Genomic DNA, 16523 nt, shown 5'->3' on the forward strand with positions numbered 1-16523 from the left:
GCAGTAATCGCGATATTTTCTATGTGGTGTCTTGCGAAGATTGCTAGTTTTATTTGCCAGCACGTGTAGTGTTGTTGATTTATTGACGCAACGGGTCTCCAAACTTGGCGTTCCTGACGCGTCTTTAATTACAATGACTATATTCTTGCATTTTACCGAGCTTGCTAGCTTTCCTAGTTTCGATGCACTATAGGCTTCTGTAGGTAGGTGGGAAATTTGAGTAAGTAGGAAAATGTTAAAACATACTTAACATTTATATTAATAAATATGATTGTATATAATTATGATTACATATGTTCAATCATAATTATATACGTATATATAAAATCATATTATATATATATATATATATATATATATATATATATATATAACGATTGTCCGGAAAAACTCATACGAGCGGCACAATAATGTCTCTCTCTCTTGAAGAAGGCCCCTGAGAGGGCCGAAAGCTCGAACAATTTACCGTGCAAGTGTTCTTTTATATGTGTCTATTCTTTTCTATTTGTATATATATATATATATAGTACAATACACAGTAACACATAATATAGAAACTCAAAAAAAGAGAACACTCACACGTATTTTCTTGATATTTCGACGAAAACAATCCGTCTTCCTCTGAAGATATAGAAGTAATGACTATATATATATATATATATATGTAATTTTTTTTGTAATTTCAATTAAATATGACATGTTTCAAAATTTCCATCTTACTACGAGTATACATAAAAAATGTCTTTAATACTTAGACTTCATTATAAACTTGACGTACTTTCGTCATTAATATTCAAAAATGCTTCCTTGCAGGAGGGGGAGCCGTTTACAGTGTGAAGTGTATGTTCGGTAATAAAGAGGTGGACATTACTCGAATCAATTTGAGTGATCCTCCATAATATCAGTGGAGATACGAGAAGAGACTATCAGATGCCTTTTTGATTTACTGATTTACAAGTTACTTAGTGTCTAAAATATTTAATGTCGTCGAATATACTCACATTGTACGAGTATTACTGATATACGAGATGTTCGGATTTTATCTTCCGATGACCGTTGAAAATATTCGGTGCAGAAAAACTAAACGAAAACAATGAAGTAAAAAAAATAAATTGTCATTACTATTGTTCCGGAAATAGTACCTTGAAAAAGTTCACTATTTACGTAAGATCTTTGCGACCTTGACTCCTTCAGCGTCGATTTTTATTTTTTGAAGTCTTATTTTTATTTTTAATCCTAATATACATTCTACGTTCATGTAGCTAAGACTTCTCATTTCTGTAATTATTCTTTAATGATTTTTGTCAGTTCTAATCCCTTAAGCTTGAAAAAAAACGTTTGAAAAAGGGAATATCATAGTTGGTGATAACTTCTGTTGCAACCGACATGCTTTCAAGCTGCTAGTATTGATACAAAAACAAAAGAATGTCAACCCTAATGTCCATGACCAGCATCGTGGTATGTGCACATCGCTCAGTATAATTAAACAAGCTATAAAATCCAAATTACATTTTTTTTAGCCTCATATCTAGCTTGCGTGTGCCAAGCCATACTCGCATACGGTAACAATTCACTAACGAAATTTAACACATGTACAATGAAATGTTCTTTCGTGAAAATCAGGAATTACCTTTGCCAATTTATATGGAATTGGACCATTTTTATCCCTAGATTACGATAAAATATACGTTTCATCAAACAAAGTAATCTTCCCCTAAGACATTAAGGTGTCGCCACTTCTTTTCGGATAAAATTATTTTCCGACATTAATTATGATCCTAAAGAATGAAGGGTTCGTTCTGTAATCCATCACTCCCAAGCGTATCAAGATGGAAGAGGCAGAGGGAAAAAAGCCTTGTCGTTTGATTTGTAGCGACGGCGGCGGGACAGACACACACACACACACACACACACACACACACACACTTGAGACCTGGAGCGGAATCGAGACAAAGAGAAAAGCGGTATAAAGGAGTAAGGGTCGGAAGTTGAGACTTATAAATGTTAGGAAGGGATTTTGAGGCGCCGTGATCGGAGGGAGAGGAGAGAGAAAATGGGAAGGAATGAATAAGGGGCGTGAGAAGTTTTATAGGAACGCTACGGAGGTATGAGAACGAGAATTTTTGGGTGGAGTACAACCGAAACTTTCGTAACTTGTGACTGATGCCATCATAGACACGTATAGATACTCCATGATGTCGGCGATTGAGAATGGTGCCGCATCGCATCCCAAGCCGTTAATAAAATAAGTTCGGGTGGAAATTGTTGCCCTGGAAATATGGAGTAATAAGGTTTTAATGCGGCAATCATGAGATGGGCTTGGGGAGAGGAGGAGGCTGGGTGTGTCGCTATGGTATTCCTCGATTAAAAAAATACTATTCCATGATCCCTCAAACGTTTCCATATTGCACTTAACCTGCTGAATGAGGCATAAGCATTTATATACCTCTGTAGAAGAAAGTTTCCTGTCCTCTGGTATGGGATTCGGGTCACTTTTGCTTTATGAAGATGAATAAAAAGGATAGGAAAGGAGTTAAATTTCGATTATGATAGGTTATATAAATCTGCTCTGCTCTCATTATATGTGTTAGTTGATATCTGTGCACTCATTCATCATATCTAAATTAATTCAACACGGCAAGTCTGATTAAACGACATTCAGATTGTGAAATGTTTCAAATAGTATTAAAGAGCAGCCTATAATTTGGAAATCCATTAGTTCATGCAATACAATAGAAGTTAAGTAATTGCTATAGATGAAAATAGATGCTTCCTCCATAGGTAATCTCAGAAAGAATACCGATAAATACTAGTTATTGTGGTCGTTTGCATTTTCTAGATAGCCATTTCACGAATGGAGCCAGCTATTCGACAAAAATTACTTATTAAGTTGCCATATCTATATAACCTCATTGTTATTATCCATTAGATGTTCAACATAAATACATAGCAAGACGTTTTGTGTAATTAGGCATTGCGCTTTTTCATAAATCACTATGGGAGAAATTATCTATTTATCGTGGATGTATTACAATAAAGCAGCCGAGCCAGGTCTTAACAAAATTATCCGTATGCATTTATACGAATTAAGCGTAATTTAACGCATTGTGAGTAGTAATGGTAGTTTTTAAGGGAGGCGACAGGCAGCTGAGGTCATTTGCGTCATTATGGATTGACAGGAAAGGATGAAGGGTGGAGAAAACCCAGCGTCGGCATTAGCCTGCTCTTAACGAAAGGTTCCGCAGCTTGACGTCTCACACAACGGACGGCGTACTCACTCAAAGTGGTCTACCTCAAGTAGAGATCGGGATACTACTGACAGATCCGGTCTGACCAGTAGATCGGGATACTACTGGTCAGATCTGCCACCTCCGGGATTTTAAGCCGGGCCCTCTGGTTGGGAAGCCAGTACGTTAGCGGCCGAACACATATTTAGAATATGGAAACATTTAAGTTAAATATTGTTCATTTATTTATATCTTCCATGCCAGAGAAAGCTAATATTGGTGTGCTAGTTTTTAATAAAAAATTAGCAATTCATTATATTTCGAAGTAGGAGTATTGTACCTCTATGTGTACATTCTACCTACCCTAGACGCTCATCACCCGCAGGCCCAGTAAAAAAGGCTTAACAGCGTAAAAATTTACACAAAGTAAATACCAGAATTCAGCAAGAAATTGTCGCCTATAGATAGCAGAATACCTGATTTACACGCCAAGGAACGCTTCCTTTGATCTCTCTCCCGCTTAGAGAAGGCTGTCATCTGGATCTTATTATGCTGAAGTAAACTTACTTATACATATAGAAAAATATCAATCCTACACAACTTCATTAGTTTTGTAAGATTTTTCTAATACCGGTTTACTAGTTCTTCAATTGATACTTTGACATTGCAGCTATCCTGATACATTTTAATATACTTTTTCATTAAAATTCTGTAAAAAGCTCTTTATAACGGCTATGTTGTGATAACTAAGTGATTAATAGACATTAGCTTCGACATTAATAATTAAGGTATCGTTAAATCATTATGTTACACCAAAACTCATCACAATACTTATTTTTTGGTTGACTTTAAAAACACTTATGCCTCCTGGTTCTCCATTTACAATGCGATGCGAAGCAATATTGGCTAAGTTGAAGAAAAACCTCGAACATTCTCTCATTTAAGATATTTAACCCTGCACTTGACAAATGCAGAATTAAAGCTAAATATTGATAACCAAAGCTGAAAATATGGCATATCGCCGGAGGTTTTAATTCTAATAAAGTTTCAATAATAGCATCAGCAACATTTGCTCATGATTAATCAAGTCGTTCTTAGGCTACTGAAACATAATTACTTGTGCTATTCAGGCAGTAGGAATATTTCTGTATTATTCATAATTATCCTAAAGTTGACCGTTTTTCTACTCATCACGCCCACTTTCTCTTCAACACATTCCTTTCTTACTTTCAAAGGGTTCGGGAACCTTTGACTGGATTCGGCGATGCTCCGAAAACTACAAGCCATTAAGTTCGTCTGCAAAGAATATCAAAAGGATTTGAGACATTGGAATCTCACGAATAAAAAAATTTCGCATTGAAGTAGTTTTATTGCTTTCATATCATGCGCTGTAAAATTAATGCATCCAGTTCAATTGATATCCCACAAACCATAATTATATGAATACTTTTTAAGTTATATATGCGAGTGAAATAATGGCAGCCATACCTTCATAAATTTGAAATCATTTTCACCTTGAAATTATGCAAATTGTATAAACTTGCCCTTAGTTGCAAATGTAATACTGATGTCTAATTATACATTTTGATAGGTGTTTAACTTAAATATTCATGCGACGTCTACCACGTTCATGACATAAAAATATTGAAACAATTGCATTTTCACATGCATAAATTTTTCAACCAACTATAACGCTTAAAATGGTTTTATATGCGCCTGATGATTAGTATTTTTGAGAGAGGAGAAATTAGAATTACCCGAAAACATTTTGTGAAATATACGTTATAGGAGGTCATGTGCAAAAGTATTGCCTTGCCATAATCTATTCGCGCGCATTGAATTTATCAAACGGGAAAAATCTCATGTCAGCTAGATGCTTCCTATTTCACTGTTCTCTGATCTCCGAAAGAGATTTGTTTTCTTTCAATCTGGACGACATTTCTCTACGCCGACCCTCCCCAAGTGCTTTCTCTCCCACCCATTCCTCCCCTTAACCTCCCGCGACCCCAGTCTTATTTTCCGGAACTCCCCACGCATTTCTCTCTATTTCTGTACCATTTCAAAAAGCTCGATCTTTAACGGCGTTTTGATTCCATTCCTTCCATTTAGTGGCGCACTCATTCTTTTGCGGCCACTGTTTATCATCGCACGAGGCCGCCCCAAGTCTGGCTCTTCCCGCCCGCCCCCTCTGCCTCTCACTCCCCCCCCATCCTGGCTCCATTGCCTCCTCCCCCCTCCCCGCACTCTCCTCTCCAGATTCCCCAAAGTTCCCCCTCCTCTCCCCTTTGTAGAGGGTCCTTCCCCTCCTCCCTCACTTCGGCACGACTCCCCTCCTCCTTCCTCATCTCTCAATTTCTCCATCGCTCCCGGCGCTTCATTTCTTTACTGGCTCCCCCCGACCCAGCCTTCCTTTCTCATCTCCGAACAACCCTCCACCATGTTCTTGCTGCTCTTTCTCCTCTCATCTCTTCCTTCCCTTTTCTTTCGGGTACTCCGCCTCCCCTTTCCTCACTTTTTCGATAATTCCGTTGCCGTCAATTTTCTTTGGTAATTTTTAACTCCCTTCGCTGTATTTATCTTCACAGAAATTTTAGTGGTCCTTTTTAATGTAACTATAATTGCGCATGAACAAAATTTAGTGTAAGAAAAGTAGAATTTTACTGTTTGATTTCTCAATATGTTATATGTTCCCATTATGATATAGAAGATTTATTACTGTAATAGCAGCATCTTATTCATTTCACTTTAGCTAGCATCGCAAATTTCTTTTGTTTGCTTCTTACAATTATTGGGAAAAATAATTCTTCCATTCCCCCGACTAAGCTAACTCCTTTACTATCCAACTACTTCCATTCTCATTCTTTCCTCTCTCTCTCTTTTCCTTACCCTGCCAATTTAATCTCGTTCGTATACTCACGATTGGTTTTCTTTTTAACTTACCTCTTCCTTCCTTGTCCGTTTCTTGATGCCTTTTATGACTTTTATTTTTACCTTTGTGAAGTAGTGGAAAATGTTTTTACGCTTTTTTCATTTCGGTTATTTATTTCACTATAGGGATTCTATCTAAAGATGAAACTTATTTGTTACGCTCTAATTATCCTATTACTCCGTCGAGGCTGTGAACACTGCTATAAGGTTTATTTCTCAGATAAACTGTCATTCATGTTCTAGAGGAATCTGTCTGAATGGTATGGAATTCTTTCCTGTGCTAACTTACCGTGCATCGATTGTCAGGTTTAAATTGATGAAGTCTCAGTCATATTAATGTAATTGGGAGTTTAGAATCCATTGAAAAAATGCGTGAAAGAATTATGCTTATTATATGTGTCTTAAAATCTACTGCGTTAAAAATCTTATACGATGACCGTTATGATGATAAAGCTTCCACCACAACCTAATGGCAATTGTTTGCCCTATATAAATGATAAATAAGAGGATACTACAGGGACTATATACTTCTACACCTCTAAGTCCCTTCAAGCGTTAAAAAAGGTATTGTAAAATCTAATATTATAATTTGTATTTTCAGTTGTATTTACTCTAAACAAATATATATTTTTTGACGCTTCATTTTCTCTCACCTTCTAAAAACTCTTCCTCGCTTAACTTCTTCATCACATCAATGCCAGTAGCCATGAGTATGTGTAGAGTGCTTAACAATGGGATTTGTATCAAGTTTTATTTACTTAGTTTAATGACATTTTATTTTAATACATAAAATTTAATTCCAAACTACTCTAGTGAGAGTATTCAAAACTACGTTTCATTACTAAATGGAAACATTTATGTAATTGTCATATGAATGGCGTATTAAATTAATATAGGATTTTAATTTACTGTTAAATATTTAATATTACATTTTTAGGAATTTGAATTTTTTGAGGCGCCTTCCGCTTATAACCACCAAGTGACTTTCTCATTATCTTTAATTCTCAAGTAGCTTTTCTTATGCTATCAATCTAGAAGTTTATTTTTCTCAGTATACAGATACGCTGTAGTTATTTCGCATAAGTGAAATTCGCATGTGCGCTTTTGGTAATTGGGTAGTCTCCTTTAAACTTACGTAGTCTACTTATCGTTTAAGGTTTTGGGTTTTATTTTTATTTGCAGAGAGTTATGGATTGTAAATGACGATGGATAAATACTAAAATATGAATACCTTTCGAAATGGACGTGAAATCATTCATTTTACTCTCTTGACAGAGAAACGACGCCGTAGTGTTAGGATTCGGGTAAGTGTAGGGAATAGGTTGAGAGGCCGAGGGGAGAGGATAGGAAAAAGGAAAGGAAAGTTCTTTCTGGAAGGGTGTGAATCCGTCCCAGCCGACCTCCTTTACTCCGTGTCGTGTGTTTAATGAAGTCATTTGTCAGTCTGCCCGTCTCCTCCAACCTCCGCATCGTTGCCCCTACCCTCCTCAAACCTCCTCTGTTCCTTCCCTAGACCGACCATGGTGCGGAGATTTTATATGAGTGGGGAGCTCAGAGGTGCATGGGAGGTAAGAGCGGGCGAGGGAGACCAAGAGAGCTGGGGGGGGGGGGGCGCGGTGGGGCAGCGAGGAGAGAGGGCCAGAGAAGGAAGTTTCAGTGTTTGAGTTGGAAGCGTGGCATGCAAACGGGAGGAAGGGGGAATGAGGAAGCTGCATGGGGACGGTGGAGTTCGGGCGAATTACCCATAACTCCCTATTATTCAATTACTCCCTCGTCAGCTATTCCTTTCTCTTTTCAATCGTGTAGGAAGCTTAAAGTATAAATGCTGTAGCTATATGGCCCAGGGTTGCTCATTACCTTGCTTGGTAGTGTAAAGAATTTTAAGGTGGGAGGATATCTGCTGCCTTCATAAGTGGCTTACGAGATAATTATCGAGTTGAAGGCAGATAATGATGCATAAAAGTTTGAATAATTATTTAAAGGAAAAATAGCGAGAAGTTATAGAATCAGAGAAGAGTAATTGTAATTTCTGTCGCCCCATCAACGCCTTCATTCGTGAAAAAGTGGGAACGCTCCCTCCTCAGAATTTAATTACGAAAAAACGATTCGATCTAGCACTAGGTTAACTTATTTTGCGTTAAATCGCAATGGCGTAGAACTCAGCACCATTCGAAAAAATACATAGCAGAAATTCATTACATTACGTGGATTGGCCATTAGAGAGGAATCAAATTTGAGTAGCTGAAAATTTAATGGCCAAGTTTAAGAAACTTACTTTAATACTCTACGTTACAAATTTGAAGCTAGTCTTACATATATACAACATTAAACTAACAATGTTTGAAACTTTCCTAAACCTGTAACTTGGATTTTAAAGAATGTATGAGGATATATAAGAAAACTGAATCGACTTTATACTTGATCGAAGCTATTCCATGGTTTTAACAGAATTTTATAGGGACAATTGATTAAAAATATAACGATTTTAACTGAATTTTTAAGAGATGAGTTTTTGAAAATAATAAAAAGCTTCTTCGTATTCCTCAAAAAAATTCAATGTCTTTGAAATATTTTCTGAAGCTATAGTATATCTTACTCTTAGAAAAAGTGAAAACCCTAAACTGGATTAAACCAATCATTTAAAGTAATCAAAGTGTTTCTAAATAAGAATGCTCAGTCACTAGTAAATATATCCATCGAAAATCCTCTGCGTTTAAACGACCTACTGCTGGATGAACTGGAGACTTTTTCTCAGAATTTTCGATGCAATAATGTTAAATGGGTACGTAATTGTACAAACGTTGTTATCTATTTCCTTCCTCGCTTTTATCAACAGTTTTCACAGTTCTATCACAAGCATATCTGCCATGGTTTTAAACTTCATCCAATCACCTCGACACCCCTCTTCTATCACTCTCCTTCTAGCGCTCTCTCCGTGTTCTTGTTAAAGGTTTTCACGTGGACGACCACGAGATTCCTCGAAAAGATACGCAAAACCAACCAGATGATATTTACGATCGGCGTTGCGGCTGAAGATAGAAAAAATATGCGATGGCTTACAATAAGGAAGAACTTTCAAATCTCTCAAAGTAGGTAGCGACTGTTCCTGGTGGACGAGGTGATCGTGAGAATAGAGCAATGTGGAAAGGAACAACAGTATCACCTCTCATAATTAATTTAGAGTGTCATCTGTCAAGGGCTTGAAAAAGTATTCATTGATTGTATCCATTGTCTCACGATATGCAATTGTGACTGTTAATTATGTGCAAAATAAGAGACTTCCGAAGGGAAGAGAAATTTGGGCGTATGGAACCGTCTAAATTTTCTCTCACTACTACTTTACGTTAAAAGTGAATGCTTCAATCTACTGCTTCTTGATTTAATTGAAGCAATTATTTTGACGGTTGCCGCAAAAGCGTAGTCCCCTGAGTAAAAATATTTTTTAGCGTTATAAATGAAAATTAAGACCCACGCTATTGCTCCTAAAAGTGCATGCGTGATGGATACTACGACTGTATCAACAATAAAATACTCTGATAATAATATTTACTTCATTTAAAAATCAACGCGATTTTATGAATGAACTAGCAAAGTAAAATATTTAAAGAACGAATCTTCAAAATTTGTGTGCAAAAGAATGTACTAACAGTTGAACTATCCTTTTGAAATTTCTTATGGTTATTTACAGTAGGAACGTTATTCCAGTAAGAGTACATCACCACATCAGTGCCACGAAGGGATCATCTCTCGGATTATGTTGTACCCGATTACTCAGGAGAGCGGGTTTTATCATTTTTCACCACATTCATGCCGGAGCCCAACGGTGAGTAACGTTGCTCAATGATATTTTACTGCATATTTGGGCTTTGATTATCTTTATGAAGCAGGGGTTTCAAAACAATTTCTTTTGACATGACTGATCACCTTTCATCAATCCCACGTGATTTATTTAGTTCAGTTACTGTCATCCTCGGTGGACATTTAATCGAAGGAGTTAATGCCCATTCCTCGGAGGAGGGACCTGTTCATGGGCAAGATTAACTTTTCCTTGTCATTTTATTGTATAGCATGTAACAAAAGAAAATGTCGAACGACGTCTGATACAATTTAATAGTTATGATGGAGGCTCATACGTAGAATTCGAAATCGTCAATAATATGTTTACGCACTGGTTTTTCACTCATTATCATTCCGGCAATAGGAGTGCCAACATTTTGTGCGTTGATGGTTTCATCAACGCACAAAATTTTGGCACATGTGTCATAGGAATTGTGGCAGTAGATATTACGATACCTCGAATTAAGGAAATTTTGTTGCGTAGACATCTACTTTTGGAGACAAATCTTATATTAATTAATGATTATTACCAACAAGTGTGTTTTATATTCCATTCGTTTGAAATGCATGTCTCCACTTCTTTTTCATTTTCGCCTAACCTGCTGTGGTAACACGTATCAGTTCTTGGAAATAGATTTATCCCTTGATGCAATGATTAAACTAGTTTGGTATGCAATTTTCCTAAATAGTATGCGTACTTTCTTGAAGGTTTGTATCTTTAAATCAGATGTTTATCATCTAAAATTGTTAAAAAATGGACACTTTGATTTTAAAAGAGCATAATCGATCGGTTTATATTTGAATTGATATCATAGTGTATATCCCTACCGGGTACCACTTGCGTGACGTTTAATTTAAAATGAGGTTGAGTACACCGCGTTTATGAAATTAAAGTATATAAAAATAAATAAAATCCTCGGATACTTTGAACATGGTAAATTTGAAGCTGAACAGATGTGCAAAAATTCAATTAATTTAAATATCAAGGCCAATATCATATACCACTGCAACAAAAAAAAATTCTACTCTTCTAAGGCACTGCTGTGATGGGTCAGAAAGGCAAAAATCTAAAATAAATAATTTAGAAAAAATCTCTATAGTGCTTATCGAAGAGTTGACCATTTTCTGTTGGGATTATTATTTTTTATTGAATGAAATTGTATAATTGACCCCTTATTATTTTTGTTTTCGAAGGCTACCGTGGCTTAAATTATCCAATTATTGAAAGTAAATTGATAACGGAATAAAGAGAAATGTAGTCACGAATAGGCATATTCTTCATGGCTGATTAGGTTGATTTATAGCTTTTTTATGCTATAAATTTATCATTTAAGAAGAAAAGCTATTACTACTGGGTATACCGTAATCGTTATTGTCTCCCACCCAGTCCTAAATATAGTGCCTGCGGTGATTCTCGGTGTTGATCTTGAAAACAAAAGACTATAAAAGAGGGAGCGGTGGGAAATCCTTTAGAGAGCGTTCGAAAGGTTGGTAAAATGCCTAAGTGTGGTCAGGCATCGGTGCTTCTATGCTCCAAAGGATGCTTGGGTAACCAAGTAGCCAGGCGATAAACTCTAGGAACAAGAGGAATACGTTTGGTGAACTTATGGCATTCTATTTGCGCGCGAACGGCGGAGAGGAGCAGTTGGTTGGGGGTGGAATTTTCTGACATGGGAGATTGAGTGGGGTGGCGCTGTTGTCGAGTCGGTGGCTGGAAGGAGGAATGGGGGAGCATTCTCTCTCTGTCTTCCCTTTCTCCATAGCTCTCTCGCGGACACAATGGAAACGGTGGCAGAAGAATAAGAGGAAAATCCAGAGATGATTTATTGCTGGAACTTTCCGTTTCCGAGACCGTCCCAAGTATTCGGCTGGAGTCACGGTCTTCGGCTCGTAAGATTTCATCTCTGGCCGTTATATGTATATGATAGTTTTGCATTTCATACATATTTTCAAGCTAAGATGTTGAGGAAAATATTTGGTTAGAGAATAAAAATATGACAGGAACCATTCTCATATCACAGAATATTATGAACAGTCTGGCATTGCGCCTCGACAATTTTTATAGCTTTTTGAAATACTTCCATTAATCTTGTAGCGTCAATAAATTTTACAATATTTAATACTGGTTCTGTCCTGCCATGTAATATATTTCAATCTTTTCCATATTAAAGTCTAAAACCCCCCCGGAAAATTGGAAAGAACAAGATTTAAATACCAAGCTACCTGTGTTTTATATAAATAGACGGCAACCTATGCACTCGAATCCCGTGATTGAAGGGCTTATTTCATACCACTGAATAGTAGAGGAGCACTATCTTAAACCCCTACTTAATTTCTCCTTTTTCAATAATTTCACGTTAATTTCTAAAATATTTTAACCGCCAACGTTTCAGAACTTCGGATTTTGTCTTAAAACGATATATATTTACTAAACCCTGGTATTCCCTAATTCTTACTTTTTGTAAAATGAATGATATTGTTGAAATAATGGCCAATAAGTGTAAAAGAAATTTGATTTATTGTCTAAGTAAGGCCAAATTGGCATATCAGTTACTAAAAAACCAGCGGAACTTCATTTATTTCACTTAAGTCAAAATATGGCCTTAATTCTATTTTTGGAAAAGAGGGTATTAATTTTTTGTTGATTTTCTAGAGAGGTACGAACTTAAACTCATCCTCAGTGACATTTTCTGTGAAGACTGCGGCCCATGATTGGCTTACAGAACGGTTTGTAATGTTTACCGCTTAATACCCTTGGAAATCTGAACGTCTGAATTGAAAAGTTACCCCCATCCAGTCCTTTGTGAGGCTATCAGATCCTGACCATGTCGATTGCCATGTTGAAAGCATGTTTGCTTCCTTGTTTTTCCCTTGATTATATTAATCAGCCACACGCTTGGAAAGTTTTTCACTGCAATCCGTCCTTGTATTACAGACATTTGCTGAGGCTTTTACCATTAAATCTTCCGAAGTGACTTCAACGGGCGAATCATGAGACGCGTTTTCCCATCGGCTCTCCTACGTCGAACAGTATCTCTCCTTCCTTCCGCTGCCTTTCTTCTTCACGGCGGAGTAACTAAAACCATCCATTCCTCCTCCTTTTGGCTCCATCTCCACCACCCGCCCTCACGACCCCATCGAACCGGCGACCGCCTCGTGGTGATTTAGGTGGCGGAGGACGCGGGCGTAGGTGCTCGCGAAAACAAAAGAGATAAGGCCCATTTTCCCTTTGACGCAAGCCGCCCGGCGCGAAGAGATCACGACCGATTCCTTCCATACCCTCCGCATCCTCCCACCTCTTCTCTCCTCACCACCGCTCCGCCCCCGCTCTGCTCCTCATTGAGGAATGCCCCCGGTAGGGTTGTGCCGTCCTCCGGTAGGGGCGATTCATAAAGGGCCCCACCAACATCCGCGCTGCCGCCACCGGGGTCCGTCCAGGCTCATGCCGTGCTCACGGGAGGGCAATGGGTAGAGGGTGAGCAGAAGTGAGAGCGAGCTGGATAGTAGGTATGCTTCCCTTCGATCAACACGAGTCACGAAGAGAGCGTTTGAGGCCTTTACTTCCTCTCAACTCGAGGGATGGAGACATCTTCGTCTTCGTTTCCCTTTTCATGCCATGTGCCTCCGAACTTCTTTCTCCCTCTCTAAGACCTCGATTTTTACTCGATCCTCCCGACCCCAACCAAGGCTGGTCGGTGGTGGTAGGTGATGAACTCTTGAACCGGCTGGGTGAAAAACATGACGAATGTTTTTGCTTGCTTGCTTGCTATCATCGCAAGTCGGATTGACCCACCCCAGCACTCTTATATCCCTTCCTTTCTTCATTCTCCCCTGCCTTCGCGTACTTTTGCTTTTTTACCCTCACTGCATGCATGCTATTCTTCTGAGAATAGAATGTATATCAAACACGTGTTCTTATGTGACGACCACTATTTCACAAGGGGACAGGTTTCTGTTTCGGAGAGGTTTAAGAACCTTCGAATAGAAGCTTTTGTTGTAAGGAGTGCCCAGAGGAGGTAGGACGGTGGGATTAATTTAAATTTTTTTTAACAACAAGGACACGCCGAGAGGAAACTTTTATAGAGCTTGCTTCCTATTTAACATTAAGCCATGGGTGTTGGAAAAAGCTAAAGGGGCTAATATGAAGGATCCCTTGAAAGGTAGCGACCTTCATCATTGAGACTAAATGCCATATAGGTTGCAGAGTTTCTAGTTATCTTAGAAATAATTAGAAAACTGGAATATTAGATGAGAATTTATCATTTGGTTCTGAATCAATATCGATTTTTAAAAAATGAGTGAAATATAACGGAAAAATTAGAAGAAAAAGTAGGCGATGCTCGTTTTTTGATTGGCCGGAGAGAGACAGCAGAGAAAGCGGAGTGGAAAGAGGGAAGAACTTTCGGAACACATGAGAGGCTATATTGTCGTGCATATTGTCATTATGTGCGGCGAGTCTTTGTCGCTTGAAGGAAACGTTTTAACGTGGCATGTCGCTTTCTCCCTCTTCCTCCTTTCGCGGAGGAAGCTTCCTTCTACTCTTCTCCGTTCTGTTGTTTTCCCTAATTTATCTTTTCGGGGACACGAAAGAGAAGAATAGCCTTCTCCTCTTTTGGCATCGGACGTAACGATATGCGCGCGTGTGTAAGGCGATGTAAGAGGGAATTTCATGAACGTTCGCTTTCTTTGGAACGTTTTATTATTAATTACTTGGTCGAATGAGAAGCTGGATGTATTCGAAGCCGTTTGTCCGTGTTCTTTCCTTTCGCAAAGAACGTTTTTATTGCTATCAAGCGAAACATAAGAGAACCCCCATGTCCTTTTGGACATGTTTATCGCACCCTTATGTCTTATTCAATTTCTTGCAACTTTAATATAGATTTAAGACGGGTTAAAATGTCGTGAAACCTTCCGAGGTCTGTAGTACTTCGAACAAATGCCAACCTAGTCCTAATAAATTGAATACAAATATATGCTGGAAAATTCTGTATCCTTGTCTGCGCTAATCTATTTACTCTACATATAGTGAATGCAACTTCGACTTTTTGGCGGAATGGAATAATTCATATGATACATGAATTAATTACAGATGTTGAGCCATGCTTTTCCAGCTTTTTAAATACCTAAATGTTCAAATATGTCGAATACTTCATTTAATGATTTAGTTTTAAAATGAAAAGTTGCCATAGAGAGGTCATTCGCATAGTTCTAATACTATATGGATTATTTTATTATATACTATGCTTTTAATTCATCAAAGATTTTGATGAATTAAATGATTGATTTTTATTGATTTTACTGATTGATAACTCTCTCTTGTGCAATAAGAAATATATAAAACTTCCGTATACCTATGTACCTAATGCTTAAATCAAGTCATGACATTGTTACACCATTTTTTCAGGGCTCATATTGCAGGCATTCTAAAAATACCACTTCACCTTGTATTCTAAAAATATAACTTATTAAATACTCTTCCTTCGAAGTCGGCAAGAAAGTATTTGAAATCAGTAATCAATTTCTAAATAATCAAATATAATGATTACATGAACGCATATATCTATGTGCATTTTGATAACATTGTAGAGTGCGGGAATTTCATTTCATCACTTATAATCGTAACAAAATAACTGACGTTAAAGTTCCTTGGTCATTAATTTAACTATGCTCTATTTATTGCAAACTTTGTTTTTATCTAACGTGGCACCGACATTCTTTCTCCCTCTAATTGGCTGAGACATTAGTGAGTAAGTTAAGAAAAGGAAATCTAATTTATATTTAGTGAGGACTGTTATCTTTGGGCCTCATCCGCCAGTATTCAGTAAAAAGCAATACCACTGCTCATAAATAACCGAAAATGCATTCCATTGATAGAAAATCTGAATTCGATCAGAAGTCGTATTATAAGGATAATTATAAGGCATACGTGTGCCTCGTACGTCTTCGTTCACTTGCTACAACATGACTCCCTGAATGCAGCGGGCACAGATAGCAAGCCTTCAGCAGACTGCCATCTATGGTTATGCTATTTGATATATTACAAAGCGTGCAGTGAAGAGAAACAGGTTTTCCATTATCCGATCAATTGAACAAACGTCCTACTTATTGAGCGGGCAGTTAAGCTTATCAATATGCAATAGGTGAGATATATTACTTCCCATTCGAGCACAACTCCCAGTGCTTTGAGTGGAACGATAACGGAACAAAAACGCTTCGTTTTCTGAGTGAAAAGAGATGCGAAAATTGTGTGGGTTAAACATAATTTTAAAAGAATTATGCGGAAAAACTAAACGCAAACGCTATCGTTTCAGCTGGTTGACAAAGCAGTAGGTTAAACTCTACTGGGTTGTTACCAAAGTTAAGAATGATTTGAGAATATTACCTATGGAATTTTAACATCTCTCGCTAGTTCTCTTGTGAATGACCATGCCTTGCAATAGAGTTATGGGTCAATTAAACGTTTTTAGACGGTTATGCTCGCGTGCAAATTTTAATCACCTATTTATCTATTTTGTTCACGAGAAGCATTGC

This window comes from Hetaerina americana, unplaced genomic scaffold (genome assembly GCF_022747635.1).
Source record: "Hetaerina americana unplaced genomic scaffold, ioHetAmer1.1.p SCAF_5, whole genome shotgun sequence".
Taxonomy (NCBI): domain Eukaryota; kingdom Metazoa; phylum Arthropoda; class Insecta; order Odonata; family Calopterygidae; genus Hetaerina; species Hetaerina americana.